At 48.7% G+C, this 27,558-nt stretch overlaps 1 long non-coding RNA gene and 1 pseudogene across 2 annotated transcripts; one reads left to right on the top strand and one right to left on the bottom strand.

The window, feature by feature from the left end:
• The window catches only part of LOC141989687 (uncharacterized), a 31,577-nt pseudogene extending 27,122 nt beyond the window's left edge, over window positions 1-4,455 (top strand).
• Window positions 4,456-9,013: 4,558 nt separating this feature from the next.
• On the bottom strand, window positions 9,014-20,385 carry LOC141988629 (uncharacterized). 2 transcript variants are annotated; one of them, XR_012639794.1, is made up of 4 exons: window positions 19,572-20,385; window positions 18,990-19,203; window positions 15,769-15,820; window positions 9,014-11,374 (listed from the first exon to the last, which is right to left on the bottom strand). It is a non-coding gene; the product is annotated as an uncharacterized LOC141988629 (long non-coding RNA). The 2 variants fall into 2 exon arrangements; XR_012639793.1 differs by lacking the exon at window positions 9,014-11,374 and having other exon boundaries at window positions 13,309-15,820.
• Window positions 20,386-27,558: the final 7,173 nt, after the last annotated feature.

The following is a 27,558-nucleotide window of genomic DNA, read 5'->3' as shown; positions in this document are numbered from 1 at the left end:
ACCCTCCTGCCTGGCCCCTGAGCTCCCGGCCGGGGAAGCTCCCCCCAGCCCCTTCCCTGCTGTTCTCCCTCCCCCGCAGCCTCAGCGCACCGCGCTGCCGGCGCAATGCTCTGGGCGGGGGGGGGGGGGGGCTGCAGAGCTGCGGCTCGACCCGGTGCTCTCTGCTGCGCAGCGCATGGCTGCCTGTCCTGGTGCAGCCGGGCCGCCAGCCACCCGTGCTCCAGGCAGCGCGGTAAGAGGGCAGGGAGCGGGTGGGTCGGAGGTTTGGATCGAGGGCAGGGGAGTTCGGGAGGTAGTCAGGGGGCGGGGGTGTGGATAGGGGTTGGGGCAGTCAGAGGGCGGGGAACAGGGGGGTTGAATGGGGGCAGGGATCCCCGGGGGGGCAGTCAGGAATGAGAGGAGGGGTTGGATGGGGCGGCAGGGGGCAGTCAGGGGTGGGGGTTCCGGGGGTGGTCAGGGGACAGGGAGAAGGGGTGGTTGGATGGGGCAGGTGTCCGGGGGGGGGGGGGGGGCCTGTCAGGAAGGAGAGGAGTTGGATGGGGTGGCGGGGGGTCCAGAGGTGGTCAGAGAGCAGAGGGAGTGGATGGGGCTGTGGTTCCAGGGGGGCCGTCAGGAAGGAGAGGGGGGTTTGGATGGGGTTTCCGAAATTGTATGGAGGGCCGGTTAGGGAGGGCAGTGCCACGCCTGGCTGTTTGGGGAGGCACAGCCTCCCCAACCGGCCCTCCATACAATTTCGGAAATCCAATGTGGCCCTCAGGCCAAAAAGTTTGCCCACCCTTGGTCTAAACATTCCTGTTCTACCTACATATCTGTCGCTTCAAATGCGGGGAGGAGCAGGAACGCAGTGTGCTCAGAGGAGGAGGCGGGGTCAGGGCTGGGATTTGGGGAAGGGGTTGGAATAGGTGTAGGGAGGGGGTGGAGTTAGGGCAGGGAACGGTGAATCTTGCCCATATGCTCAGGGTTCAGCTGATCACCATATTTGGGGTCGGGAAGGAATTTTCCTCTAGGGCAGATTGGAAGAGGCCCTAGAGGCTTTTCGCCTTCCTCTGTAGCATGGGGCACGGGTCACTTGCTGGAGGATTCTCTGCTCCTTGAAGTCTTTAAACCATGATTTCAATAGTTCAGACATAGGTGAGAGGTTTTTCGCAGGAGTGGGTGGGTGAGATTCTGTGGCCTGCGTTGTGCAGGAGGTCGGACTAGATGATCATAATGGGCCCTTCTGACCTTAGTATCTATGAAAGGGGTTAGGATGGGGCAGGGGTGGAGTCAGGGCGGGGCCAGAGCAGGTAAAGCACCCACCGGTGCCAGCAGAAGTTGGCGACTATGGGCCCCAAGCTTCTTACAGCATAGCTGGTGCCCTCTCTCTCCAGCTGAGAAAACAACAGAGAGACAAAGGGGAATTTTTTTCTCAATTTTAAAAAGTTCTAGCCTTCCCATTGGCTCTTTTGGCCAGGTCCACACTCGCTTCCTCTTACCTAAGCATCGCAGTGAGAGTCCTTAACCCTTTATAGGTAAAGCAAAGAGAACAGCTACTAAGGATTTTTATAGCTAACTGACTGGCTGGGTGTACTCCCCCCCCCCCCTCAATTTACAACACCTGCCCTTCTCCTTGCCCTGACCAGGGGGAACTTGCTGCCCAGAGAAGCACCCTTCTCCCAGCACTGCATCCCTAACTCCAGCCTGGTGCAGAGGGGTTGGTGTGGGGTAGAGAACATATGGGTGGCAAGGCCAGTCACTGAAATTTGACCTGCCTCCCCGACCATCGTGACTGGATGCAGGGGCAAATCTGAGTGGCACTGTAACCCCACAGGCCAGGTCTCAATGCCCACAGCAAGGTGTTGGGTGCACCCCTGTGGGAAAGGAGCGGCCATTGCAGGGTGAGGGGAAATTGCTCCATTCGTGACATTTTCCTGTCCTTGACATATCTGCAGCCCTAACCGTGAGCTAACACCGGGATTCCCTCTGCTCTCTCCAGCAGGGCTCAGGATCCTGGGAGGAACGAGGACACAGTCTGAATGTGGAGAGAGCACGGCAGGAACGCAGAATCCCACAGCCCACAGATGGATGCATGCACAGGACGCAGTCCATCCCCTGGGTAGACTCAGGCAGAGACCGGACCTGGCTACGCACCAGAGACTCCCCATGGGCTGGTGTCCCCATCACTGTATCGACTGCGGCAAGAGGTTCAGCAACCCCTCTGCACTGACCCAGCACCAGTGCGTGCCCACCGGGGAGCAGCCGTATTGCTGTGCTGACTGCGGCAGAAGATTCAGATGGTCCTCAAAGCTGAGAACACACCAGCGCACACACACTGGGGAGCGGCCGCACCACTGTGCTGATTGCGGAAAGGGCTTTGCACAGTTTGCCCACCTGAAAAGACACCAGCGCACTCACACTGGGGAACTGCCTTACAATTGTACTGAGTGCGGCAGGAGCTTTGCCCAGAGCTCAAATCTGAGACCACACCAGCACACACACACCGGGGAGCGGCCGTACCGCTGCTCTGACTGTGGAAAGAGCTTTGCAGCGAGCTCGAAGCTGAGAATACACCAGCGCACGCACACCGGGAAGCAGCCGTACCGCTGCACTGACTGTGGAAAGAGCTTTGCAGCGAGCTTGAAGCTGAGAATACACTGGCGCATGCACACCGGGGAGTGGCCGTATCGCTGCACCAACTGCGGAAAGGGCTTTGCAAAGAGCTCAACCCTGACAACACACCAGCGCGCGCACACCGGGCAGGAGCTGCACCACTGCTCTGACTGTGGCAAGAGCTTTGCGGAGAGCTCAAAGCTGAGAACCCACCAGCGCGCACACACCGGGGAACGGCCTCACCGCTGCACTGACTGCGGCAAGGGCTTTTTCCAGAGCTCAACCCTGAAAACACACGAGCGCACGCACACAGGGGAGTGGCCCTACCACTGTGACGATTGCAAGAAAAGCTTCGGCAATGCCAGTACGCTGACCAGACATCTTCGTGCACACACACAGGGGAGCAGCCGTACCGCTGTGCTGACTGGGGTAAGAAGTTCAGTCGTGGCAACAAGCTAATACCTGGGAATACACCAGCGCATTCACGGCGGGGAGCGGCTGTACAGGTGTGCTGACTGTGGCAAATGCTTTGCTCACTTGGGCAACCTCACCTGGCCCCAGTTGACTCACTAACACCACTCTGCCACCACCAGATCCTGAGGGGCTGCTGGCGGGCCTGGCACAGTGCCAGCAGAATCAGACCAGCGGGTGGTCCTGTCCCCAGGATGCCCAGCAGAGACTGTGTGGAGTTTGGGAATGGGACTTAACTGAGCAGTGTGGGGAAGAGCAGCCAGGTGGGGCGATCTTAGAGTAGGTGGTCACAGCCTTTCCCAGGAACCCTGTGTGTCCCATTCTGTCCATCTCCCCCATACTCCTTGTCTCCACACCTGACCCCCACGGGCAGAGCACTGTGATGCATCCTCTGACCCCCTCCCTCTCTGTGGCTGGCTGCTCCCGCCGTAAGCCAGCTGCCCTCTCTTCTGGTGCCATAACAGTCCCCAGGGGGGAAAGGTGTAATTGCAGCGCTGCTCCATCCAAATCAATTATTCTGGGGTGACAAATAACTTGTGGGGCACATGAAGTTTGTGCTTGCGCAGTGGTGCAGAATTCCTCCGTGAGTCTCGCATATGAAGTGACATCACACATGTAATCATTGATGGGTACAGAAAAATCAAGCCCTGGCACAGAGGTGCGTAGAGCTGTTCGTGTTCTTTCCTCAACTGTTCTCTCCTGTTAGCCATGCCCACAGACTACGCAAATGAGTCAAATCCCTGTATATGTCTCTGGGATGAACTACTCTCCAAGGACGGAGCCACCCAGGAGTGGAAAGAGACTTTCCATAGAGATTGTTCGAACTTCTAGATGGAAATTTCTGCTAGGGATGTAAATACAATTTTAAAAGTTAACTGTTTAAACCAGCAGTGTCCAATAGCAATTTGATGCTAGCCGCACTTGTGGTTTGAAATTCGATGCTAGCCACACTTTTGGTTTTGAATGTTTCTTACTCACCACATTATAAAAAAGGATTTAAAAACATATTACAGACGACCTTTCAAATCATTAACAGGTACTGCTAACACAAAATTACTGTAGCCTAGCCACGTTAAGCTGTATATCGAAGCCCGCAACCTGTCTTCCAGTGCTGCTGTCTTCTATACACCAACGCATTGCTCATGCATAGCCTATTGAATTGTGGCTAATTTGCCACATGCGGCTAGTGGTGAACGTATTGGACACTGCTGGTTTAAACAAGTAAAATATGGCATTTATGGGCCTGCTCTGGCTGGCTGGTGCTGTTCCGGCTGGGCTCGCTCCAGCTGGCGCGGAGGTTAACGGTTAAGGCGGCTAACTGGTAAGACTATGCTTACCGGTTAACCACTTTACCTTTTACATCCCTAATTTCTGCACACAGCTCAGAGTGCTGATGGAAGGAGCATGGAGTCACGCAAAGCTGGCCAAAGGAGCACAGGGCAGGGAGCCCATGGAAAGTAGCTTGTGGAGGTAGGTTACTGACTGGAGCTGAGGTTCACTCCACGACCCCACAGGTCTGACACCAACTGGGACGGCACAAAGTGTTTTACATGGGGATACTGGAGTTTTCCAAAGTCTCAAGAGGCCTCTGGGATGGAATATACCCCTGTATTCAAACCCTACACACTGCTATAATAATCTTTGTACAAAATATGCCTTACATGATAGGTATCATTTGAAAACTTATAACTTACTGGCCAGTATTATCATAGTGAAATGTATGCAGCAACTTTGTATTAAAAAATTAGGAACAGAAGCTGAAATTGCAACTGAAGTGTGTTGACCAGACATGTCTCGGGAGTGGGTAAAAGTGTTTCTCAAAAACAAAGGAGAAGTTAACACCTCTAGCCGAGCATGAAACCTCTTTCCCACCATGTTCACGTCTTCCCGCTCAGCTGAGAACTTTATTTAGGGGTTGCTTTGAGAAAAGTCTGCATTTCAAAGGGTGATTGAACTATAAAAGAGAGGGGCAGAAACACCTCTTGTTATTTCTCCCTGTTCATCTCTCCTTATCACCTAAAAGGACAAAAAGGGAAAAAAAAAAAAAAAAAAAAAAAGCAGCCCTTGGACCTCAGGAACTGATCCTGAACTGGAAACTTGGTCAGCAGTGCTACTGGAAACCTGTGGCAAGGGACTTCACTTTGCACCACGTCTAGTTTGTTCAGTTTAGTACTAGGAAGTGTTTTTATTTTTATTTTTCTTGAGACCATTTCTGACTTTGATGCCTCATCACTTGTACTCACTTGAAATCTACCTTTGTGATTAAATAAATTTGTTTTCTTCTTTAATTGAAATGAAGTGAACTGTGTGGGCAGCTCCATTTGGGGTGGGAAAAATGACTGTATATTGATCCCCCTTAGAGGGGCAATGGACCTATTCTATCAGGACTGTCCAGGAGAAGGCTGGACAATACAGGCCACACATTTCTGGGGGAAATCTGGGACTGCATGTGTATTGGGATCACCCTGCAGTAATAACCAAGGCTGTGAAAGCCAGAGTGTGAGCTGAACATGGCTGGCAGGCAGCAGCTACACACAGACACCTGGGGTAAGACCGGATGCTGGAGGCTGTTTGTGAGTGGTCCAGGTTGGGAGCTACAGCAGCAAATCATTACTGGGCACCCCAGGTTACAGGGCAGGCGGTGACATGCCCCCCCACCTCTCCTCACTAGTTTGGGTTACACCCTGGATTGTGATAGCCTCATTGTCTCCTTGGATAGTGAGAATGGACACAACTCATATCCTAGTTCGATGTTCCAAGATTCTGCCATGAGTATGGGTCATTTCCTGATTGGCCCAGGCCAGCTTTGCCCAGCAGCGTGACCAGGCTGCACCATCCAACAGAAATGGTATAAAATGTCCCATGTTGTTCAGCACGTCGCTTCCTCAAGTCAAAATGTCTGTACGAAGGAGACGTGAGTGGGACCAGCAACGCCTGGCCATAGAGGACACCGTCTGCTGGGTAACAACTTTAGTCTGGTTGCTGACAAGCACCCTACTAACTCCCTCCTGTAAAGTCTGATCTTGGGCAACCACTGAGAAATCCACCCAGAGAACAGGCGTATGGATGTCACAGCACCTTGAGTGAATCGCCTGAATGAACTCCCTCTCCGTCTCTAGAACCAGCCACTGCAACGGTGAAGCTGAGCTAGAGAAGTCACCTCCATGCCAGCTCCAACAGATATGTAAAAAAAAAAAAAAAAAGTCATTTTGCTGTATATTGGTTAATGAACCATATTTACACACTGGTTAATGAATTGACAGCGTGGTTGTGTTAAGCGAACTGCTTCATACCTGAGTTAACACCCTCTGGGCGCCTAAAATGTCTGATGTGCAGAGGCGACTGGTAACTGCTGGCAGTGGTGAGGGGCACAATGTAAAGGCTCTGGTGGTGTGCTGCAGGTTCAGGGCAGGTACTCAAGCGACAAAGGAGTTTTGATTTCTAGACCTACTTTTGATGTCATTGGGTCGGGTTGCCCCCCACCGCCCGGGAGGCCCCCTGATATATTGGGGTACCAATGAGCCCACCTATTCCATCAGCCTGGGCTCCCTTACCCTGTCCTGCTGAGCCAGGCCCTCCAGCCTCCTTCAGCACACACAGGTACGGCCACACCCAACTGCAGAGAGACACCAACACTGAAATCAGCACTGCATGGGAAGGCTTCAACTAAGGAATTGCTCAGCACTCAAGAGCACAACCCCTCTGGAGTGTAAACCCAAACTTACATAGTTGTGCACTGCATAGAGAACTATACGGCATAAGCTCATGAAATTCGCCTCCTTCCTCAGTGTGGAGGAAGATACGTACAGCTTTTGCCCATCAGTTATAAATTTCAGAAACTGGTTTTAGCAAAAACAAAACCAAGTTTATTAACGACAAAAGATCGATTTTAGTGATTATAAGAGAGAGCAAACAGATCAAAACAGATTACCTATCAACTAAAACAAACATGCAAAATAAACTCAATACGCTAAAGAAACTAGTTATCAGCATCAATTTCTCACAGCATCTTGGGCAGGGATTCAGTGAAAAACAAACACTGATTAGGTTGCTCCCCTGCCTTAAATAGGTTTCACATATGGCCGGAATCCCTTGATTTCCAGTGTGAGTCCATCCCCAGTCAGTGGAAAAGTACTAATTTTAACATGGAGTTCAGTATCTGGCAACGTGATCACATGACCCTGCAGCCACAACTCAAAGTCTGTTTGCTGGGTCCACTGGAAGGCTTTCCAAGAAGGTGGGATATTGGAATCTTAAAAGACCTATTGTTTTTCCTCGTAGCCCATCCAGACTGATTGCATTGTCTGGTGGGCGTTCCCCAGGTGAAAACCCACTTGTAATTGATTCATAATCAGTATTCCTAACTTCAGATACCAAAATGAGACATGGTTACAAATAGGATAATCATATCCAGTAATCATAACCTTTCCAGTGAGACCTCACATAACCCATCTTGCATAAAATACATCTCAGTTATGCTATAATCATGTAATAACAATATTGCTATGAAGAATATGGGGCATAGCGTCACCATCATGTTTTACGAAACTATGTAATAGCAGACAGAGACTGTTCGAAAACAGAGCTACACATGAAGCAGCTCTGGGTTGCACTGATGTACTGTATCAATTTGAAGGACAGAGATATTTGCAAACTAAACCTTTGATATGGTCTTTTGGGGCTCTTGTGATAATATCAGCACCCAATCATTATGTCAGGAATCAGTTCTAATTTAACCATATACAATTATTTCCCCTCTGCATTTGAATCCACCCTCTCTGCTGGATTTACAAGGAAAGCTTGGCTCTCCTGGGCATCACAAGTATCAGAAATCTCATGTTAACCCTTCTGGGGACTATGACGTCTCTCTCCTGGTATCTATAGGTTCACAGAATGCTGAACATGGGGCGTCAGTAGCAAAGCTGGAAACACAGGTATCATGGCAGCAGGGGAGGGGTTTGAAAGAATTTTTGGAACATAAATTAAAACAGATTTCTGTGCTCAATCTCCTGTGCCCAGCCCAGTGAGCAGGGACGTTCCAGTCACCTATCTGAGGTTGCCTACAATTCCGTTTTCTCTTTACAGTTCACTTTTAACTAGAGATGGACCCCAAACTAGGACACAGAATCCAGGCCACTCAGAAACATGAGGAAAGTCAGATCTAGGGGCAGATTTCAACTTCACAGCTCAGGTTTCTTTTTATGGTGGCCCATTTCAGAACTCAAATCCCAACACTCTTGTGAAGTGACTTGGGTTTGGATCTGAAGATTAGGAGCTTGAATTTGGATCAAAGCTTCACAACTGACCCACTTGTGCTATTAATGTTACAAAGTTGAATTGTGTGACTTTCCAGTTCTTAATTATTACTCCTTATAATATATTCTAGCATTAAGGCCTAATCCAGCAAGCTCTTAAGCATATGGTCAATTATAAGCATGTGAGCAGTCCCACTGAAATCAATGGAACTGCTCAAGTGCTTGGATTTAAGTTCATTCATGTACTCTGCCGGGTGAGGGTCTTAAGAAAAAATGAAATAAAATATTGTCAGTTTCAGGGGAACTACACTTGTATTCCCCTCATCTTCCCATTGCTCTGGCCCCCACTGCCTCCTCACCCACCTCCCCATTGCCTTGGTCCCACTCCTCCCCCGCCCCCAGGCTCTGGCAATCCCCTCTTACCCCTTCTGTCTTCCCCATGCACATCCCCATCATCCTGGTTCCCTGCTGCGTCCTCCCATCTCCCCAGCTATCCATTCTGGCCCACGATGCCTCCCCCAGGCTCCCCAGCCATCCCCACATTACCCCTGGCCCGTCCAGCTTCCTGCGGGCTCCCCCCACCCCCAGATTTGCTCAAGCTTCCTTCTGCAGTCAGCCAGCCACACCACCACTGTTCTCACCAGCCTGGATTATCACAATGTGACCCCAACACACCCCCAATCCCAGATTTTCCCTCAGAAATGTATGTTCTGTCATGTCCAACCCTTTCCCAGGCAGTCGAGAAACGCTAAACTTGTTATTCCTTTAAAGGGAATAACATACACCAGCTTATTTCCATAAACAAAGTTACTCTGACACTTTATTTAAACACACTGGGTTAGATGAAACCATGAATCAAGTTTATTAACGACAAAGAGAGATTTTAAGTGAGTACAAGCAATGAGGCATAACAGTCAGAAATGGTTACAAGAATAATAAAAATAAAACACTGTCTTGTGCCTACTTGAGCTATATTAGATTAGATTACTGACCAATCAATTTAGGTCAGGACCCCTCCTCTAGAGTCCAATCGCTGTTTCCTTTGTCTTCTCAGATGCAGAGAATGAGATGGGCAGGGGGAGGGAAGAGTGGTGTCTTGGGGTGTTTGCCCCTCCTTTTTATACTTTCTGTTCCTCTTTGGAAAGCATTTGCAGGTAAGACCAAGAGACAGGTGGACTGGTTAAGGAAGGAGACTTCATGGTATTTCTTTGCTAAAATGAAGATCTATTTGTCCCTGCCCTCCTTTTCTTGCCAAAGAATGGCTGCTTGACAGGTAATGACCCATCAGTGGTTCTCAACCTTTCCAGACTACTGTACCCCTTTCAGCAGTCTGATTTGTCACTAGAAAGTGACCCTCTTAAACTGTGTAACGTTAATAGCACAAGTTTCACCTCACTTAAAAACGTTAATATGCCCAAGTTTTACCTCACTTTAAAACGATACGCTTAGAAAATCAGACATAAAAATACAAAAGTGTCCCATCACACTAGTACTGAAAAAATGCTTGTTAGGGGGCTTATTCCTTCACCCACTTACTTCCCTGGTCCTTCTCGCATGAACAGAGAGCAACAATACCCGAAGTCCAAAGGTGCAAACAATTTGATGTTTATTGGGGTGAACTTCCAGCAAGCATGATTCCAGTTTCCTTCCTTAGTATCCTCCTTCCCAGCTCTGACACCACAGAGCCTTACACCTGTGTCCTTGTTCCCATTCCTGCCCTTAGCCAAACATGATTCCAATTTCCTTACCCCCATTCCCTGTTCCCATCACCCACACCCACCCACTCACTCACTTCCTCACTGACTACAGATTATATAGTAAAACTTGAGTTCTGCTTAGCTATACCTTAACCAATCATTTTCCTGAAATTTAACTCACCAATCCTAACATATTGTAACATGATTATGTAACCAATTATATCCCACCACCTTAATTAGTTTACACCCAGCAAAATTAATTATACAGCAGACAGGAACAATCACAGAACCAGACAGAGATTATACAGACAAACAATAGCAAAGTAGGAACTATAATGACAAAACAATACAGAAGTGAGGATTTCACATCCCAGCTATTGATAAGTGAGTTCTTGCCGGACAGGATGCTATCAAACTAAGTTTCCTTTTACATTTTCTAGGCACTTCCCTTTCTCTGGAGGTGATAGGAATACAATCCTGTCCTGATAGTGCCTAACAGCCCAATAGCACCTTCTTTCAATGTGACTGGTTTGGAATGTGAGGATGTGACTGTTCACTTCCCAGCTTATGGCTGCCTCTGCTGCTTAGCCAAAGGCCTTAGCCTAAGCACAGGGCCTCAGACTGTCACAGTAAGAGAAGGCCCTTACACCAGCAGACAGTGATTTTGATTCTTTCTTTTATACCTCTAGAACTAGCCAAGTGATAAGAATACACCTAAATTCTTAAAGTACAGGCCTTTGCAGACAGGCCTGAATATCTTTATCCTAACAATGCTTATTTTCTCATTTTTACCACATAATGATAAAATAAATCAACTTCAGTATATATATTGTACTTATATTTCAGTGTATTATAGAGCGGTATAAACTAGTCATTGTCAGTATGAAAGTTTAGTTTGTACTGACTTTGCAAGTGCTTTTTATGTAGCCTGTTGTAAAACTAGACCACTATCTAGAGGAGATGGTGTACCCCTGGTGTACCCCCTCAGCATACTGTACTAATAGACTGTGCAGGAGTGTAACAACATATTCAGGAAACAGAAGGGTGCAGCTGCAGACTTGGGAGTCCCGCAGTCATGGGCGCTGGCATCCGTGGTGGGTTCTAGACCAGACGTACGGGCATTAGGAAGCACGGACATGGTAGTCCAGCTGCCTGGTCAGCTGGCATCACGGGAGGCTAGTAACCCCAATACCAGAGCCATGGGGGAGGCAGCAAAGAGGGACGGGACCCTTCTGCCTCTTTCCAAGGGGAGGTGAGGACCTCTCTCGGCTGGAGAGGGCTCTCACCAAGGTGGGATACAATCCCTGGGGTTCCATGATGGAGCTTCAGAGAAGTGTGCATTCTTGGCAGGATTCGTTGCACCTATAAACCGAGTATGAAAAGCAGAATGGTAAAAACCTAGCGGCAGCTGTGGGATCAATTTGGACTGCAGCAACTATGTGGTTGTGATGGGTGCACCCCATGAGGCTTTAAGGGGATATGATTATAAATGATTTATGACATAAGTGGAATATGTTTTATGCTACATATGCCATGTAACATATCTCTGTAAAGGTTTTGATCTACTGAATATATTCATCCTATTTGTATGCATGTGTCATTTTTGTGTTCAAAGTTATGAATACTGGCTATGTACTTGGTTAATTTTAAATAGCCTCAGTGAAGCAGTTGGTCAGCTGCCTAAGCAAAGACTATTCTCAGTAAGTGCTCAATCAAGAACCAATTAAGCCAACAATGAACTTGGAGACACCAATCCACATCTGAGCTTTCCCAGGAATGTGGCTTGGCTGGTAAGGAACTCAATCTTGCAGGGACATGTGACTCCAAAACTCCATTTTGCAACTGGATTCTACATCGGTCCTGCTTTGAGCAGAGGGTTGGACTAGATGACCTCCTGAGGTCCCTTCCAACCCTGATATTCTATGATTCTATGATGGGGGAAGGAGAGGTGTCCACCCACAGGAGAAAGTCTATTTAAACCCCTGGGAGACCCCTCCATTTTGTCTTCAGCTGGCTTAAGGGATAGCCTCTCCACCCCCAAGGATACCTGAAAGAAACTGGAACAAGGGACAATAACTATAGGGGGTGTGAGTGACTGCTAGACCCAGGCTAGAAGGAGTCCAGTCTGTACAAGGAAGCTTACTGGTAGGGTTTTTATCTATATTCAGTTTTTATCACTGTATTAGAGATGGATTTGCATGTTTTGTTTTATTTTATTTGGTAAGTCACTTTGTTCTGTCGGTCACTACTTTGAACCACTTAAATCCTACTTTCTGTACTTATTAAAATCACTTTTTACTTCTTAATTAACCTGCAGTACGTCTTAGTACCTGGGGGAAGAGGGGGCAAACAGCTGTGCATAGCTCTCTATCAGTGTTATAGAGGGCGAACAATCTATGAGTTTTCCCTGTTTAAGCTTTATACAAGGTAAAACGGATTTATTTAGGGTTTGGACCCCATTGGGAGTTGGGTATCTGAGTGTCAAAGGCAGGAACACTTCTCAACTGGCTTTCATTTAAGCCTGCAGCTTTGAGGCACGTATTTCAGGCCCTGGGTCTGTGCTGGCGCAGACTGGCGTGTCTGGCTCAGTAAGACAGGATGCTGACATCCTAAGCTGGCGGAGAAAGCAGGGGCAGAAGTAGTCTTGGCACATCAGGTGGCAGCCCCAAAGGGGGTTCTGTGATACCAACCCCTCACAATAATCACAGTAGTTTCAATTATTTTGATAATTTATTTCAAGCCACCTATTAGCATCTATGTTCGAAACAATACAAACAAAAAAAGATTGAGAAAGTGATTTTTCACAAAGAGATTTGTTACTAGACCTTTTAACAGAGAACTTTGAGTAATAATTCATGAAAACTACAATATAGAAATGTATTTCCCGCACCCCTCAGAAGCAGTGCAAAGACTTGGGAGAGCCAGGGGTAATGAAGGAGCGGAGGGAGAGGGAAGTAATTACTGGGAAGGAGCCTGGAGTGAACTTTGAGAGTTGTTGGGTGTGGGTGGGAGAAGTATGGAAGAGGGGGATTTGGGGGGAGGGGGAAGAGTGATTGATAGAGAGTTGCGAAGCCTCCCGTATGGAACCCTGGCTCACCCTTGGCCTCTCCCATTGAGTAAGGCACATCTGCCCTCTCTCCCCATGTGTCCCTGCATCCCCCCATCCTTGTGTGTCCCTGCCCCCCCTTCCACTCCTATGTGTCCCTGCATCCCCACTTGCATTCCACCCCTGGATCACTGTTACCTCACTAGCTCCAGTGAGACCCCAGGAGCCCTGTATGCTCCATTCTGTCCATCTCCCCCATACTCCTTGCCTCCACACCTGACCCCACTGTGAAGGATCCTCTCACCCCCTCCCCCTCAGGGGCTGGCTGCTCCAGCTGTAAGCCAGCTGCCCTCTCTTCTGGTGCCACAGGAGTCCCTAGTAGGAAAAAGGTGTAATTGCAGAATAAAATCAATTATTTTGGAGTGAAAAATAATATGTGGAGCACATGAATTTTGTGCTTGCGCAGTGGTGCAGAATTCCTCCGTGAGTATCACATGTGAAGTGACATAACACATGTAATCATTGACGGGTATGGCAAAATCAAGCCCTGGCACAGAGGTGCGTAGAGCTGTTTGTGTTCTTTCCTCAACTGTTCTCTCCTGTTAGCCATGCCCACAGACTACGCAAATGAGTCAAATCCCTGTATATGTCTCTGGGATGAACTACTCTCCAAGGACGGAGCCATCCAGGAGTGGAAAGAGACTTTCCATAGAGATTGTTCGAACTTCTAGATGGAAATTTCTGCTAGGGATGTAAATACTGTTTTAAAAGTTAACCGTTTAAACAAGTAAAATATGTCATTTAAAGGGTTAACCATTTAAGCGGCAGCGCCATTTAACAGAAATGGTATAAAATGTCCCATGTTGTTCAGTACGTCGCTTCCTCAAGTCAAAATGTCTGCATGAAGGAGATGTGAGTGGACCAGCATCAGGGAGAACACCACCTGCTCGGTAATAACTTGAGTTGGTTGCTGACAAGCACCCTATTAACTCTGTCTGTTCTAGTCCGGTCTTGGGCAACCACTGAGAAATCCATGCAGAGAACAGGTGTCTGGCTGTCACAGCACCTTGAGTAAAAAACTTGAATGAACTCCCTCTCCGTCTCTAGAACCAGTCACTGCAACGGTGAAGCTGAGCTAGAGAAGTCACCTCCATGCCAGCTCCAATGGATATGTAGAAAAAAATCATTTTGCATATTTACATATTGGTTAATGAACCATATTTACATACTGGATAATAAACTGACAACATGGTTGTGTTAAGCTAACTGCTTCGTATGTGAGTTAACATCCTCTGGGCGACTAAAATGTGTGAGGCGCAGAGGCGACTGGCAGGGCCGTCCCTAGCTATTCTGGGGCCCTATGCAGCCCGCTCACAGGGCGGGGTGTGTGGGGACCCAGGTCTCCATGATGTGGGGGGACAGCTGGCTTGGAAGTCAGGGGGGGAACATTAGAATCTTAAAAGACCTATTGGTTTTCCTAGGAGTCCATCCATAGAATTATAGAATATCAGGGTTGGAAGAGACCTCAGGAGGTCATCTAGTCCAACCTTCTGCTCAAAGCAGGACCAATCCCCAACTAACTCATGCCAGCCACGACTTTGTCAAGCCTGACCTTAAAAACCTCTAAGGAAGGAGATCCCACCACCTCCCTAGGTAACCCATTCTAGTGCTTCATCACCCTCCTAGTGAAAAAGTTTTTCCTAATATCCAACCTAACCTCCCGCTCTACAACTTGAGACCGTTACTCCTTGTACTCTCATCTGCTACCACTGAGAATAGTCTAGATCCATCCTCTTTGGAACCCCCTTTCAGCTAGTTAAAAGCAGCTATCAAATCCCGACTCATTCTTCTCTTCTGTAGACTAAACAATCCCAGTTCCCTCAGCCTCTCCTCCAGCCCCCTAATCATTTTTGTTGCCCTCCGCTGGACTCTTTCCAATTTATCCACATCCTTCTTGCGGTGCGGGGCCCAAAACTGGACAAAGTACTCCAGATGAGACCTCACCAATGCCGAATAGAGGGGAATGATCACGTCCCTCGATCTGCTGGAAATGCCCCTATTTATACAACCCCAAATGCCGTTAGCCTTCTTAGCAACAAGGGCACACTGTTGACTCGTATCCAGCGTCTCGTCCATTGTAACCCCTAGGTCCTTTTCTGCAGAACTGCTGCCTAACTATTCGGTCCCTCGTCTGTAGCAGCACATGGGATTCTTCCATCCTAAGTGCAGGACTCTGCACTTATCCTTGTTGAACCTCATCAGATTTCTTTTGGCCCAATCCTCTAATTTGTCTAGGGCCCTCTGTATCCCATCCCTACCCTCCAGGGTATCCACCACCCCTCCCAGTTTAGTGTCATCTGCAAACTTGCTGAGGGTGCAATCCACGCCCTCCTCCAGATCATTAATGAAGATATTGAACAAAACCGGCCCCAGGACCGACCCTTGGGGCACACCGCTCGATATCGGCTGCCAACTAGACATGGAGCCATTGATCACTATCCGTTGAGCCTGACAATCTAGTCAGCTTTCTAGCCACCTTATAGTCCATTCATCCAGCCCATACTTCTTTAACTTGCTGGCAAGAATACTGTGGGAGACTGTATCAAAAGCTTTGCTAAAGTCAAGGAATAACATGTCCACTGCTTTCCCCGATCCACAGAGCCAGTTATCTTGTCACAGAAGGCAATTAGGTTAGTCAGGCATAACTTGCCCTTGGTGAATCCATGCTGACTGGTCCTGATCACTTTCCTCTTCTTTAAGTGCTTCAGAATTGATGAAACCATGAATGAAGTTTATTAATGACAAAGAGAGATTTTAAGTGAGTACAGCAATGAGGCATAACAGTCAGAAATGGTTACAAGAATAATAAAAATAAAATGCTGTCTAGTGCCTACTTGAACTATGTTAGATTAAAAAGACAAGGAGTACTTGTGGCACCTTAGAGACTAACCAATTTATTTGAGCATAAGCTTTCATGAGCTACAGCTCACTTCATCGGATGCATACTGCGGAAAGTGTAGAAGATCTTTTTATACACACAAAGCATGAAAAAATACTCCCCCCACCCCACTCTCCTGCTGGTAATAGCTTATCTAAAGTGACCACTCTCCTTACAATGTGTATGATAATCAAGGTGGGCCATTTCCAGCACAAATCCAGGGTGTAACAAGAACGTCTGGGGGGCAGGGGGGTAGGAAAAAACAAGGGGAAATAGGTTACCTTGTATAATGACTTAGCCACTCCCAGTCTCTATCTGGACCCATGGAAAAGAAGCCCTTGAGGAATTCCACCATGATTTCAACAATTTCCATCCCACCATCAACCTCAGCCTGGTCCAGTCCACACAAGAGATCCACTTCCTGGACACTACAGTGCTAATAAACGATGGTCACATAAACACCACCCTATACCGGAAACCTACTGACCGCTATTCCTACCTACATGCCTCCAGCTTTCACCCTGACCACACCACACGATCCATTGTCTACAGCCAAGCTCTGCGATACAACCGCATTTGCTCCAACCTCTCAGACAGAGACAAACACCTACAAGATCTCTATCAAGCATTCTTACAACTACAATACCCACCTGCGGAAGTGAAGAAACAGATTGATAGAGCCAGAAGAGTTCCCAGAAGTCACCTACTACAGTACAGGCCTAACAAAGAAAATAACAGAACGCTACTAGCCGTCACCTTCAGCCCCCAACTAAAACCCCTCCAACGCATTATCAAGGATCTACAACCTATCCTGAAGGATGACCCAACACTCTCACAAATCTTGGGAGACAGGCCAGTCCTTGCCTACAGACAGCCCCCCAACCTGAAGCGAATACTCACCAGCAACCACATACCACACAACAGAACCACTAACCCAGGAACCTATCCTTGCAACAAAGCCCGTTGCCAACTGTGCCCACATATCTATTCAGGGGACACCATCACAGGGCCTAATCACATCAGCCACACTATCAGAGGCTCGTTCACCTGAACATCCACCAATGTGATATATGCCATCATGTGCCAGCAACGCCCCTCTGCCATGTACATTGGTCAAACTGGACAGTCTCTACGTAAAAGAATAAATGGACACAAATCAGATGTCAAGAATTATAACATTCATAAACCAGTCGGAGACCACTTCAATCTCTCTGGTCACGCGATTACAGACATGAAAGTTGCGATATTACAACAGAAAAACTTCAAAACCAGACTCCAGCGAGAGACTGCTGAATTGGAATTCATTTACAAATTGGATACAATTAACTTAGGTTACCTTGCATAATGACTTAGCCACTCCGAGTCTCTATTCAAGCCTATTTCCCCTTGTTTTTTCCTACCCCCCCCCCCCTCAGACGTTCTTGTTAAACCCTGGATTTGTGCTGGAAATGGCCCACCTTGATTATCATGCTGGAGGCATGTAGGTAGGAATAGCGGTCAGTAGGTTTCCGGTACTGCTGATTTGGAATTCATTTGCAAATTGGATACAATTAACTTAGGCTTGAATAGAGACTGGGAGTGGCTAAGTCATTATGCAAGGTAACCTATTTCCCCTTGTTTTTTCCTACTCCCGCACCCCCTCCAGACGTTCTTGTTAAACCCTGGATTTGTGCTGGAAATGGCCCACCTTGATTATCATACACATTGTAAGGAGAGTGATCACTTTAGATAAGCTATTACCAGCAGGAGAGTGGGGTGGGGGGAAGGTATTTTTTCATGCTTTGTGTGTATAAAAAGATCTTCTACACTTTCCACAGTATGCATCCAATGAAGTGAGCTGTAGCTCACGAAAGCTTACGCTCAAATAAATTGGTTAGTCTCTAAGGTGCCACAAGTACTCCTTTTCTTTTTGCGAATACAGACTAACACGGCTCTTACTCTGAAACCTATGTTAGATTAGATTACTGACCAAACAAATGAGGCCTCTGCTCTGATCCAGTCTGACTTAAGTCACAGGGAATAGCCAGTGGCTCTCAACCTTTCCGGACTACTGTACCCCTTTCAGCAGTGTGATTTCTTTTGCGTATGCCAAAGTTTCACCTCACTTAAAAACCACTTGCTTACGACATCAGACATAAAAATACAAAAGTCTCCCAGCACACTAGTACTGACAAAATGCTTACTTCGTCATTTTTATCATATAATTATGAATCAACTGCAATATAAATATTGTACTTATATTTCAGTGTATAGTATATAGAGTGGTATAAACAAGTCATTGTCAGTATGAAAGTTTAGTTTGTACTGACTTTGCGAGTGCTTTTTGTATCCTGTTGTAAAACTAGGCCACTCTCTAGATGAGATGGTGTACTGCCTGGTGTACCCCCTCAGCATACCCCCAGGGGTATCTGTACCCCTGGTTGAGAACCATTGACCTCAGTGATTTGCTCAAGGTCAGAGAGGGACCAAGTGGCAGAACTAGGAATAGAAACCACGAGTCCTGTAGTCCAGCCCAGCACCATAACTACAAACCCAGCCTCTCTCCTTCATTCAAGGCTGCGAACGCCCCCTGTTAAGAGTTTGAATATATTTGTATCTTGTAATTTTATAGTGTTTTTAATGAGGTTTTATAATGTTATCCCCTCATAATCACTAAAATGGTGATTATCCAGTATGGAGTCAGACATTTAATATGGCATCTCTTTGCCACAAGCAACAAGACTCCATCTTGTTTCAGCTGGGGGGTGGTGGTTTTGCACCCTTTTTGAACTTTGGCAGGAAAGGGCAGCTAACAGTCCACTCTGAACTGGTTCTGTAACTGACAGTTTACCTCAGGTCTTCCCGTCACAGAACCGTTAAAAGGAACTGCGTGACGTCACCACAATGCTGTCTGTCACAGAGGCAGCCGATCGCAGTGGCGTTAGCACGGTCCTCAGATCACGAGTCAGCAAATCCTGAAAGACAGCTCATCCTCATCCATCCCATCCACGTACCTGCCGCATCCAGGGTGACACCTGTAACACCTTGGCAAGGTCGGGGCTGACCCAGAGAATTCAAAAAGGCTGCAGCCCATGAGCCCGGCTGACAGGACGCAGCTACGAACCTTCCCTTGATGGCCACCTCAGCGGATGCTTTCGTCAAGACCATGCTCTGGCATTCCTCAGTGATGTTTGCAGGTTGGTGTTGAAATCAGGGTTGGTCCCCCTGCTGCAATGCAGAGATGGAGTGTCACAAGGGAGATACAGCTGGGACCCCACTCGAGGGCAATCCTGACTGTGAGCCCCCTCTGCTTCAACCCACCACGATCCACTCCCCTCCCAGAGCCTGGGATAGAATCAAGGTGTCCTGACACTGAGCCCTCTGCTATAACTCACCATCCCCTTGCAGAGCGGAGATGGGACCCCGGAGTCTTGAGGCCCCTGGTGATCCTCCCTGCCCCAAACTACCTATTCCAGGGCCCTTCCCCTCTTCAGCCATCGTTAGCTGTTATCTGGGAAGCTGGCAGGGCTCTGCAGCACTCCCTCTGGCTGGGGTTGTGTCACACAGACACAGGATCCATCCCTTCCTCCCCATACCTTTGTGGGCAAAGTGCAGGAGCATGACAAGCTTCTGGAAGAGCGGGTTGTGCTTGGCGTCCCGTGGGCCCTTGATGTCGTCACCGGCGGGGGTGGCACCTGAGGTGTGCAGGGCCCGGCACAATGAGCGGGGGGCAGGGGCAGCTGCTTCAGCGCCAGCACCGAGGCCAGAACACGCCATCTGTATGGGGCACCTGCCCTCCCCATGGCACTGGGCAGTGATATGGGTGTGAACTCCTGAAACACACATACACACTACAGCCACGTGTGAGCTCCTGTAACGCTCATAAACACACCACCCTCCTCTAACTCACACACAGTTGTCGTTTAACACACACATTACAGGGGATCACACCCCAGGCTGTGATCCCCTATAAGTAACACACACACCAACATCACACAGCCTAGCAACAAACACAGCACACATCCAGAGCCTTGTCTTACTGTGACATACACACACTCCACAGTCACATTGTGATCTATAAAAAACTCACGTTACACAGCCTTCCTGTACCCCTCAGACCCACACACAGCCTGGGGGTTGATCTCTTCAAATGCACACACCAACCTCACGCAGCCAAGCAGGAACCACAGCCCGACCCGTGTGTTACTGTGACACTCCCACGCTGCACAGCCTGGCCGAGGCCCTCTTGTACCCACTAGTCCCCGCTCCCCTCCCAGAGCCGGGAGAGAACCCAGGAGTCCGGGCTCCGGGCTCCCAGCTCCGCACGGCACAGCGGGGCCCCGCGCACAGCCCAGGGGCGGGGACCGGGCTGCCCCGTTACGGGCTCCTGCCGCCCGGGGAACACGTGTCGCGAGCGCCCCCAGCGGCCGGACTCGGGACCCAGGCGTCCGGGGGCGGGGGGCTGGGCCGGAGGGTCGCTGCGCTAGGGCCTCCCCCGGCTGCTGGAGCTGGCGGCGCAGGCGCTGGGGCCGGGCGGGGAGCGGGCGGGAGGCGGCCCCGGGGAGGCACCAGCCGCGGGGCGGGAAGTCGCTGCCCGGGCGGAGGAAGCGGCCGGGGCCGGAGCCGAGCCCGGCGATGGCTGCAGCGGGGCCGGCGCAGGTAGGACGCGGGGCGGGGACTCCCCGGCCGGGCACTGGCTGGTCCCGGCTGGGGCCGAGGGGGGCCGGGGCCGGGTCCCTCCCGCGCTAGTGACCCCGGGGCTGGGGGCTGCCGCAGCCGGAGCGCTGGGGCCGGGGAGCGGCGCTGGGGGCCCCGGGCCGGGCGGACACGCGGAGCCGGGCCGAGGAGCCCCGAGGCGGCCGAGCCGGGGCCGGGAGCGGGGCCGAGCACAGGCCTGGGGCGGAGGCGGGGACTCCGGCCGGGGGAGGAGCCTGGTCCCTGCCCTGGGATTCGGGCCCTTCCCAGCGCCCCGCCCCAGAGCCCCCTGGGGAGCCGAGGGCGACTCCTGTCCCCGGCCAGCAGGGCCCGAGTCCCCGGGGGGCTGTGCGGGGGGGTCTCCCTGGGTCACAGCTGCTGGGCTGGGGGTTCCCCGGGGGCCGCTGCCCTCGAACCCGCGTCCCCTGCTGAGAGCCCGGGCTGGGGCTGGAGCGGAGGGTGCTGAGTGTGTAACGCTTGTGCCAGCAGCTGCGGGTGGCGTTTGAGGACGTGGCTCTGTATTTCAGCCGGGAGGAGTGGGAGCTCTTGTCCCGGCCAGAGAAGCATCTGTACCGGGACCAGATGCTGAGGAATTACCGGGCCCTCGTTTCCTTGGGTAAGGACCAATTTATCTCTACTCATAGCTGTCAAATGTCTGGGTTCCCTTGACGCCACCCCTGGCATGTGCCACCCCATGGCTGAGTAGTGTCAAATGACAGCCTCTTTCAGTTCGGCTTCCTGTTGAAGAACTCAGGGCTACAGAGCCTGGGGCTAATCTTAGTTGTAACTTGTTTACTTGCATTACCTACCTCACCTCAGTCGTGGTACAGGGCTGGTTCCAAACAGCACATGAGCAAATAAGGGAGGAAGAAAACTCTTCTTCTGCTTGTTACAGCTCCCCACCTCCCCAAAAAGAATGAACATCATAAACTTAACAACCGTGGAGTTGACCAATACTTGCATCCTAAGCAAAAGAACTGATAAGTCTGTGTAACGGTGACACCTGGTGACACCTGCCGTGTCTAAGTCCCCAAAGCAAATTGAGACGGGTCATAGACATTGCTGCTTCAGAGTATGAACTGAACTTCCCTGTTGGGAGACAGGAAGAAATTTCCTCTAAGGAAGGCTTATGTCATTACTCTCCTGCTTGGGATCTCCTGCGCTTTCCTCTCAAGCATCATCCGAGATTGGGGCCCCATCATGCCAGGTGCTGTGCAGACACACCTTGACTGAGATCGGGGTCCTGTTGTGCTGTTTAGCTGTTAGCACTCAAGAAAGAGAACTCGGAGTCATGGTGGATAGTTCTCTGAAAACATCCACTCAATGTGCAGCGGCAGTCAAAAAAGCAAACAGAATGTTGGGAATCATTAAGAAAGGGATAGATAATAAGACAGAAAATATCATTTTACCGCTCTATAAATCCATGGGACGCCCATATCTTCAATACTATATGCAGATGTGGTCGCCCCATCTCAAAAAAGATATATTAGTATTGGAAAAGGATCAGAAAAAGGCAACAAAAATGATTAGGGGTATGGAACGGCTTCCGTATGAGCAGAGATTAATAAGACTGGGACTTTTCAGCTTGGAAAAGAGACAGCTAAGGGGAGACTGAGGTCTATAAAATCATGACTGGTAGAGAAAGTAGGTAAGGAAGTGTTATTTACTACTTCTCATAACACAAGAACTAGGGGTCACGAAATCAAATGAGTAGGCAGCAGGTTTAAAACAAATAAAAGGAAGTATTTCTTCACACAATGCACAGTCAACCTGTGGAAGTCCTTGTCAGAGACTGTTGTGGAGGCCAAGACTATAATGGGGTTCAAAAAAGAAGCAGATACATTCATGGTGGATAGGTCCATCAATGGCTATTAGCCAGGATGGGCAGGGATGGTGTCCCTCGCCTCTGTTTCCCAGAAGCTGTGAATGTGAATCCAGGAAATGGATCACTTGATGATTACCTGTTCTGTTCATTCCTTCTGGGGCACCTGGCACTGGCCACTGTCAGAAGCCAGGATACTGGGCTAGATGGACCTTTGGTCTGACCCAGTAGGGCCATTGTTTGGTCTGCACCAACATATAAATGAGTCCCTGTCCCCAAAACTTCAGTAATAAAACTGATTCTTTCCCCCCAAACAGGCTATTCAGGTTCCACACCAGATTTAATCCACAGAATTGAGGTAGAGGAGGCAGAGCTCTGGATCCGGGATGCCGAGGACTCCAGGGAAAGCTCGGGGCCTGAGAGCCCCTCCCAAGGTGAGTCATCATAACCCAGTCTGTGGCGGTTCAATGACAAGACGGGACACAGCTTTTAGCAAGCTAGCGGCTGGTCTGCTAACAGGCTTCTGCCTGTCAGCTTTCCACCTTCCCCTTTATTCTCTCTCCCCCCCTGCGCATTACATTCTCCAACAGATAAAAGGAATACACTGGCTTTGTTTAACATTCTTATTTACCAATTTCTATCTACCGCATTCCTTGCTCTCGGGCCTTGAGCCCAGTCCTGAGAGGCTTCCCACGGTTCATGTCATTTGGGCGAGATTCCAAGGTTGATGCCCTTGAGAGGAGCTGTGTGTGCAGAGATCCAGCACAACACTCCGGGTGTGCCCTGAATGTTGCCAAGCGTATGAACCTTGTATGAATCCTACACCCAGTCCCTTCTGATTTACATACCTGCTAGCGGAGGGCTCCTTCATGTAGAAGGCAAAGGCCAAGTGAGATGCACTGGCTGGGAGCAGAAGGGAACAAATGGAGACTGGGAATTAGGGGCCAGTGTTTATCTGGGAGGGGAATGAACCACTGGAAGAGCTCCTCACTGGAAGTCTGTCAGTGGAAATGGGGTGTGACTTTCTCAAAGCTTTGTTCTTGTTGAGCCAGGAGGTAGGAATCACGGGGAGGAGATTCTTTGGCTGGGATAGGCAGGAAGCCAGGCTGGATGGGCACAATGAGCCTGTCTGGCCTTGATATCTGAATCCTGGAAATCTTAGAAACATAGAATTAGAAGGCACCTCAGTAAGTCATCTAGTCCAGTCAGTCCCCTGCACTGAAGCAGGACTAAGTATTATGGAGTCCATGCCTGACATGGTCTTAAAAACTTCCCATGATGGAGATTTCACAACCTCTCCAGGTAATTTGTTCCAGTGCTTAACTACCCTTACAGTTTGGAAGTTTTTCCTAATGTCCAACCTAAATCTCCCTTGCTGCAATTTAAGCCCATTACTTCTTGTCCTGGCCACAGTGGATAAGAACAACAATTTATCACCCTTCTCTTTGTAACAACCCTTTACGTTCTTGAAGACTGTTATCAAATCCTTTCTCCCCCTCCCCCGCCCCCGGCCGTCTTCCCTTCTCCAGACTAAACAAACCCAATTTTTTTCAATCTTACCTCGTAGGTCATGTTTTCTAGACCTTTAGTAATTCTTGTTGCTCTCCTCTGACCCTATCCAGCTTGTCTACATCGTTTCTGAAGTGTGAGGCCCAGAACTGGACACAGTATTCCAGTTGAGGATTCACTTTGTTGACTCACTTAGTTTGTGATCCACTATAACCTCCAATGGTTTTCTGCAGTACTCCTTCCTAGGCAATCATTTCAATTCCGACCATTTCTCCATTTTGTCAAGATCATTTTAAATTCTAGTCCTGTCCTCTAAAGGGCTTGCAACCCCTCCCCAGCTTTGAATCATCCATAAACTTTATGAGTGCACTCTCCATGCCATTGTCTAAATCATTAATGAAGATACGGAATAGAACCGGACCCAGGACAGATCCCTTTGGGATGCCACTCAAGATACCCTTTCAGCTCATTAGAGAACGATAAGAACCACTCTCTCAGTGCAGTTTTGCAACCAGTTGCGAACCCACCTTACAGTAGCTTTGCCTCGGCTATATTTCTCTAGTTTATTTATGGGAAGGTCATGTAAGACGGTATCAAAAGCCTCACTAAATTTGAGATGTGACATCTATTGCGTCCGCCCAGTCCAAAGCTTGTTACCCGTCAAAGAAGGATGTTAGGTTAGTTTGACATAATTTGTTATTGACAAATCCATGCTGACTGCTAGTTATTACTTTATGTCCTTCTAGGTGCTCACAAGTAGAATGTTTGATTACTTGGTGTATAACTCCCTGAGTTGTCCTTATCCCGTTTCTGTACCTAGGTACTATATTTGCCCTTTTCCCATCCTCAGGTCTCTCAACCATCCTCCACACATTGTTAGAGATAATCACTAATGGCTCAGAGATCTCGTCATCCAGTTCCTTAAGTATTCTAGGATGTATTTCATCAGTCCCTGCCAACTTGAAGACCTCTAACTTGTCTAAGTAATTCATAACTATTTTCCTTGCCTATTTCAGGCGCAGATCCTACCCCATTGACACTGATGTTGACTGTGTTAGTCAGCTGATCACAGCTAACTTTTTTGGTGAAAACTGAAACAAAAGAGGCATTTAACTGTTCGGCCATTGCTGCGTTTTCTCTTATTCTCTTTCCCTCCATTTAGGAATGGGCCTAGGCTGTCCTTGTTTAACTCTGCCTTCCCATGTATTTGTAAAATGCTTTGTTTTTTCTCTTTATATTACTGCCTAGTTTAATTCGCTTTTTTGCCTTGGCCTTTCTAATTTTGTTCCTACATGCTTGTGGGTTTGTTTGGGTTTTTTTTTTGTTTGGATTTTTTTTAATATTCATCCTTTGTAATTTGACCTAGTTTCCACTTCTTGTATGACTCTTGTTTTGAGTTTCCGGTCATTGAAGATCTCCTGGTTAAGCCAGGGAGTCTTACTATCATACTTCCCATCTTTCCTACTCATTGGATATCTGTGATCTACGATGGGACCTAAAAATGATGGGACCTCAAAGCTGTGACAGAAATGGATCAGAGATGGGGAGGTGATTATTAGGGGGCTTATTCCTTCACCCCCTTACTTTCCTGGTCCTTCTCGCATGAACAGAGAGCAACAATACCCGAAGTCCAAAGGTGCAAACAATTCGATGTTTATTGGGGTGAACTTCCAGCAACCATGATTCCAGTTTCCTTCCTTAGTGTCCCCCTTCCCAGCTCTGACACCACACAGCCTTACACCTGTGTCCCTCTTCCCATTCCTGCCCTTAGCCAAACATGATTCCAGTTTCCCCATCCCCATTCCCTGTTCCCATTTCCCCCTTTAGCAAAACATTATTTCAGTTTCCTTACCCCCATTCCCTGTTCCCGTTTCCCCCCACCCACTTCCTGATTGACTGCAGACTATACAGTAAAACTTGAGTTCTGCTTAGCTATACCTAAACCAATCATTTTCCTGAAATTTAACTCACCAATCCTAACATATTGTAACATGATTATGTAACCAATTATATCCCACCACCTTAATTAGTTTACACCCAGCAAAATTCATTATACAGCAGACAGAAACAATCACAGAACCAGACAGAGATTATACAGACAAACAATAGCAAAGTGGGAACTATAATGACAAAACAATACAGAAGTGAGGATTTCACATCCCAGCTATTGATAAGTGAGTTCTTGCCAGACAGGATGCTATCAAACTAAGTTTCCTTTTACATCTTCTAGGCACTTCCCTTTCTCTGGAGGTGATAGGCATTATCAGAACAGGATTGTATTCCTAACAGCCCAATAGCACCTTCTTTCAATGTGACTAGTTTGGAATGGGAGGATGTGACCGGTCGCTTCCCAGCTTATGGCTGCCTCTGCTGCTTAGCCAAAGGCCTTAGCCTAAGAACAGGGCCTCAGACTGTCACAGTAAGAGAAGGCCCTTACACTGGCAGACAGTGATTTTGATTCTTTCTTTTATACCTCTAACTAGCCAAGTGGTAAAAATACACCTAAATTCTTAGAGTATAGGCCTTTACAGACAGGCCTGAATATCTATATCCTAACAGTGATGAACTTGGAAGAGATGTGGGGTGGTGGATGTGATGGGTTGGATCACAGAAACCCCCTTGGGGTTGCCAACTGATGTGCCAAGGCTACTTCTGAACCTGCTTTCCCTGCCCTGGCAGCTTGGGACTTCAGTGCCCTGCCTGGTTTGAGCCAGACCCGCTAGCCTGCTGCAAACCCAGACCCAGGTCTGAACCACCCCCCCAACAGCTATAGGCTTAAACTGAAAGCAGCTTAAGAAGTGTTCCTGTCAAGAGTCCATACCACCATTAATGGTCCACACTTTGCATAATTACAATAGGCCCTCAGAGTTATATATTATATTTCTAGTTTCAGATACAAGAATGAGACATTCATACAAATAGGATAAACACATTCAGTAGATTATAAGCTTTGTAATGATACCTTACAATGAGACCTTTTGCATGAAGCATGCCTCAGTTACATTATAGTCACACTCATTAGCATATTGTTATAAAATCATATAGAGTGCAATGTCACAGTGGATTTGAGAGATGCTGAGGGAAAGAGAGAGGTCTCTGTGGTGGGGGAGCATATGGGGACTGCATTTCCCTAGTGGGTAGGACTTTGCAGCAGGATTCAAAACATCTTGTTTTGGTTCTAGAAGTGAGTCACTGTAACTCCCCCATGCCTCAGTTACCCCACCTGTGTAACGGAGAGGGCACTGGGGCTGTGAGGATAAAATATGTGTGTGTCAGTGGATCTGGCACTGGGGGGCAGACAAGCACCTGGGTAGAAAGACACTCCTACTGGTCCATAGACCACAACACCTTCTTCTAGGCTTTCCGCACCTCAGAAAATCATACCGAGCCGGGGGCATCCTAGACATTTTTCAGATGGGCTTCATGCCTCTGCCCCTCCTGACTCAAGTTGTGTGCGCTGGTGTTCTCTGGCCCTGGGCACCTGGATCCAGACATAGCTCAGACAGGCAAAAACCTGCTCGCAGCCTGGGAGAACATCCCCGAGTCACTGGCCCTTG

The sequence above is a fragment of the Natator depressus genome, chromosome 6 (assembly GCF_965152275.1).
Source record: "Natator depressus isolate rNatDep1 chromosome 6, rNatDep2.hap1, whole genome shotgun sequence".
Lineage (NCBI taxonomy): Eukaryota > Metazoa > Chordata > Testudines > Cheloniidae > Natator > Natator depressus.
This window is presented reverse-complemented; position numbering and strand designations above follow the sequence as displayed.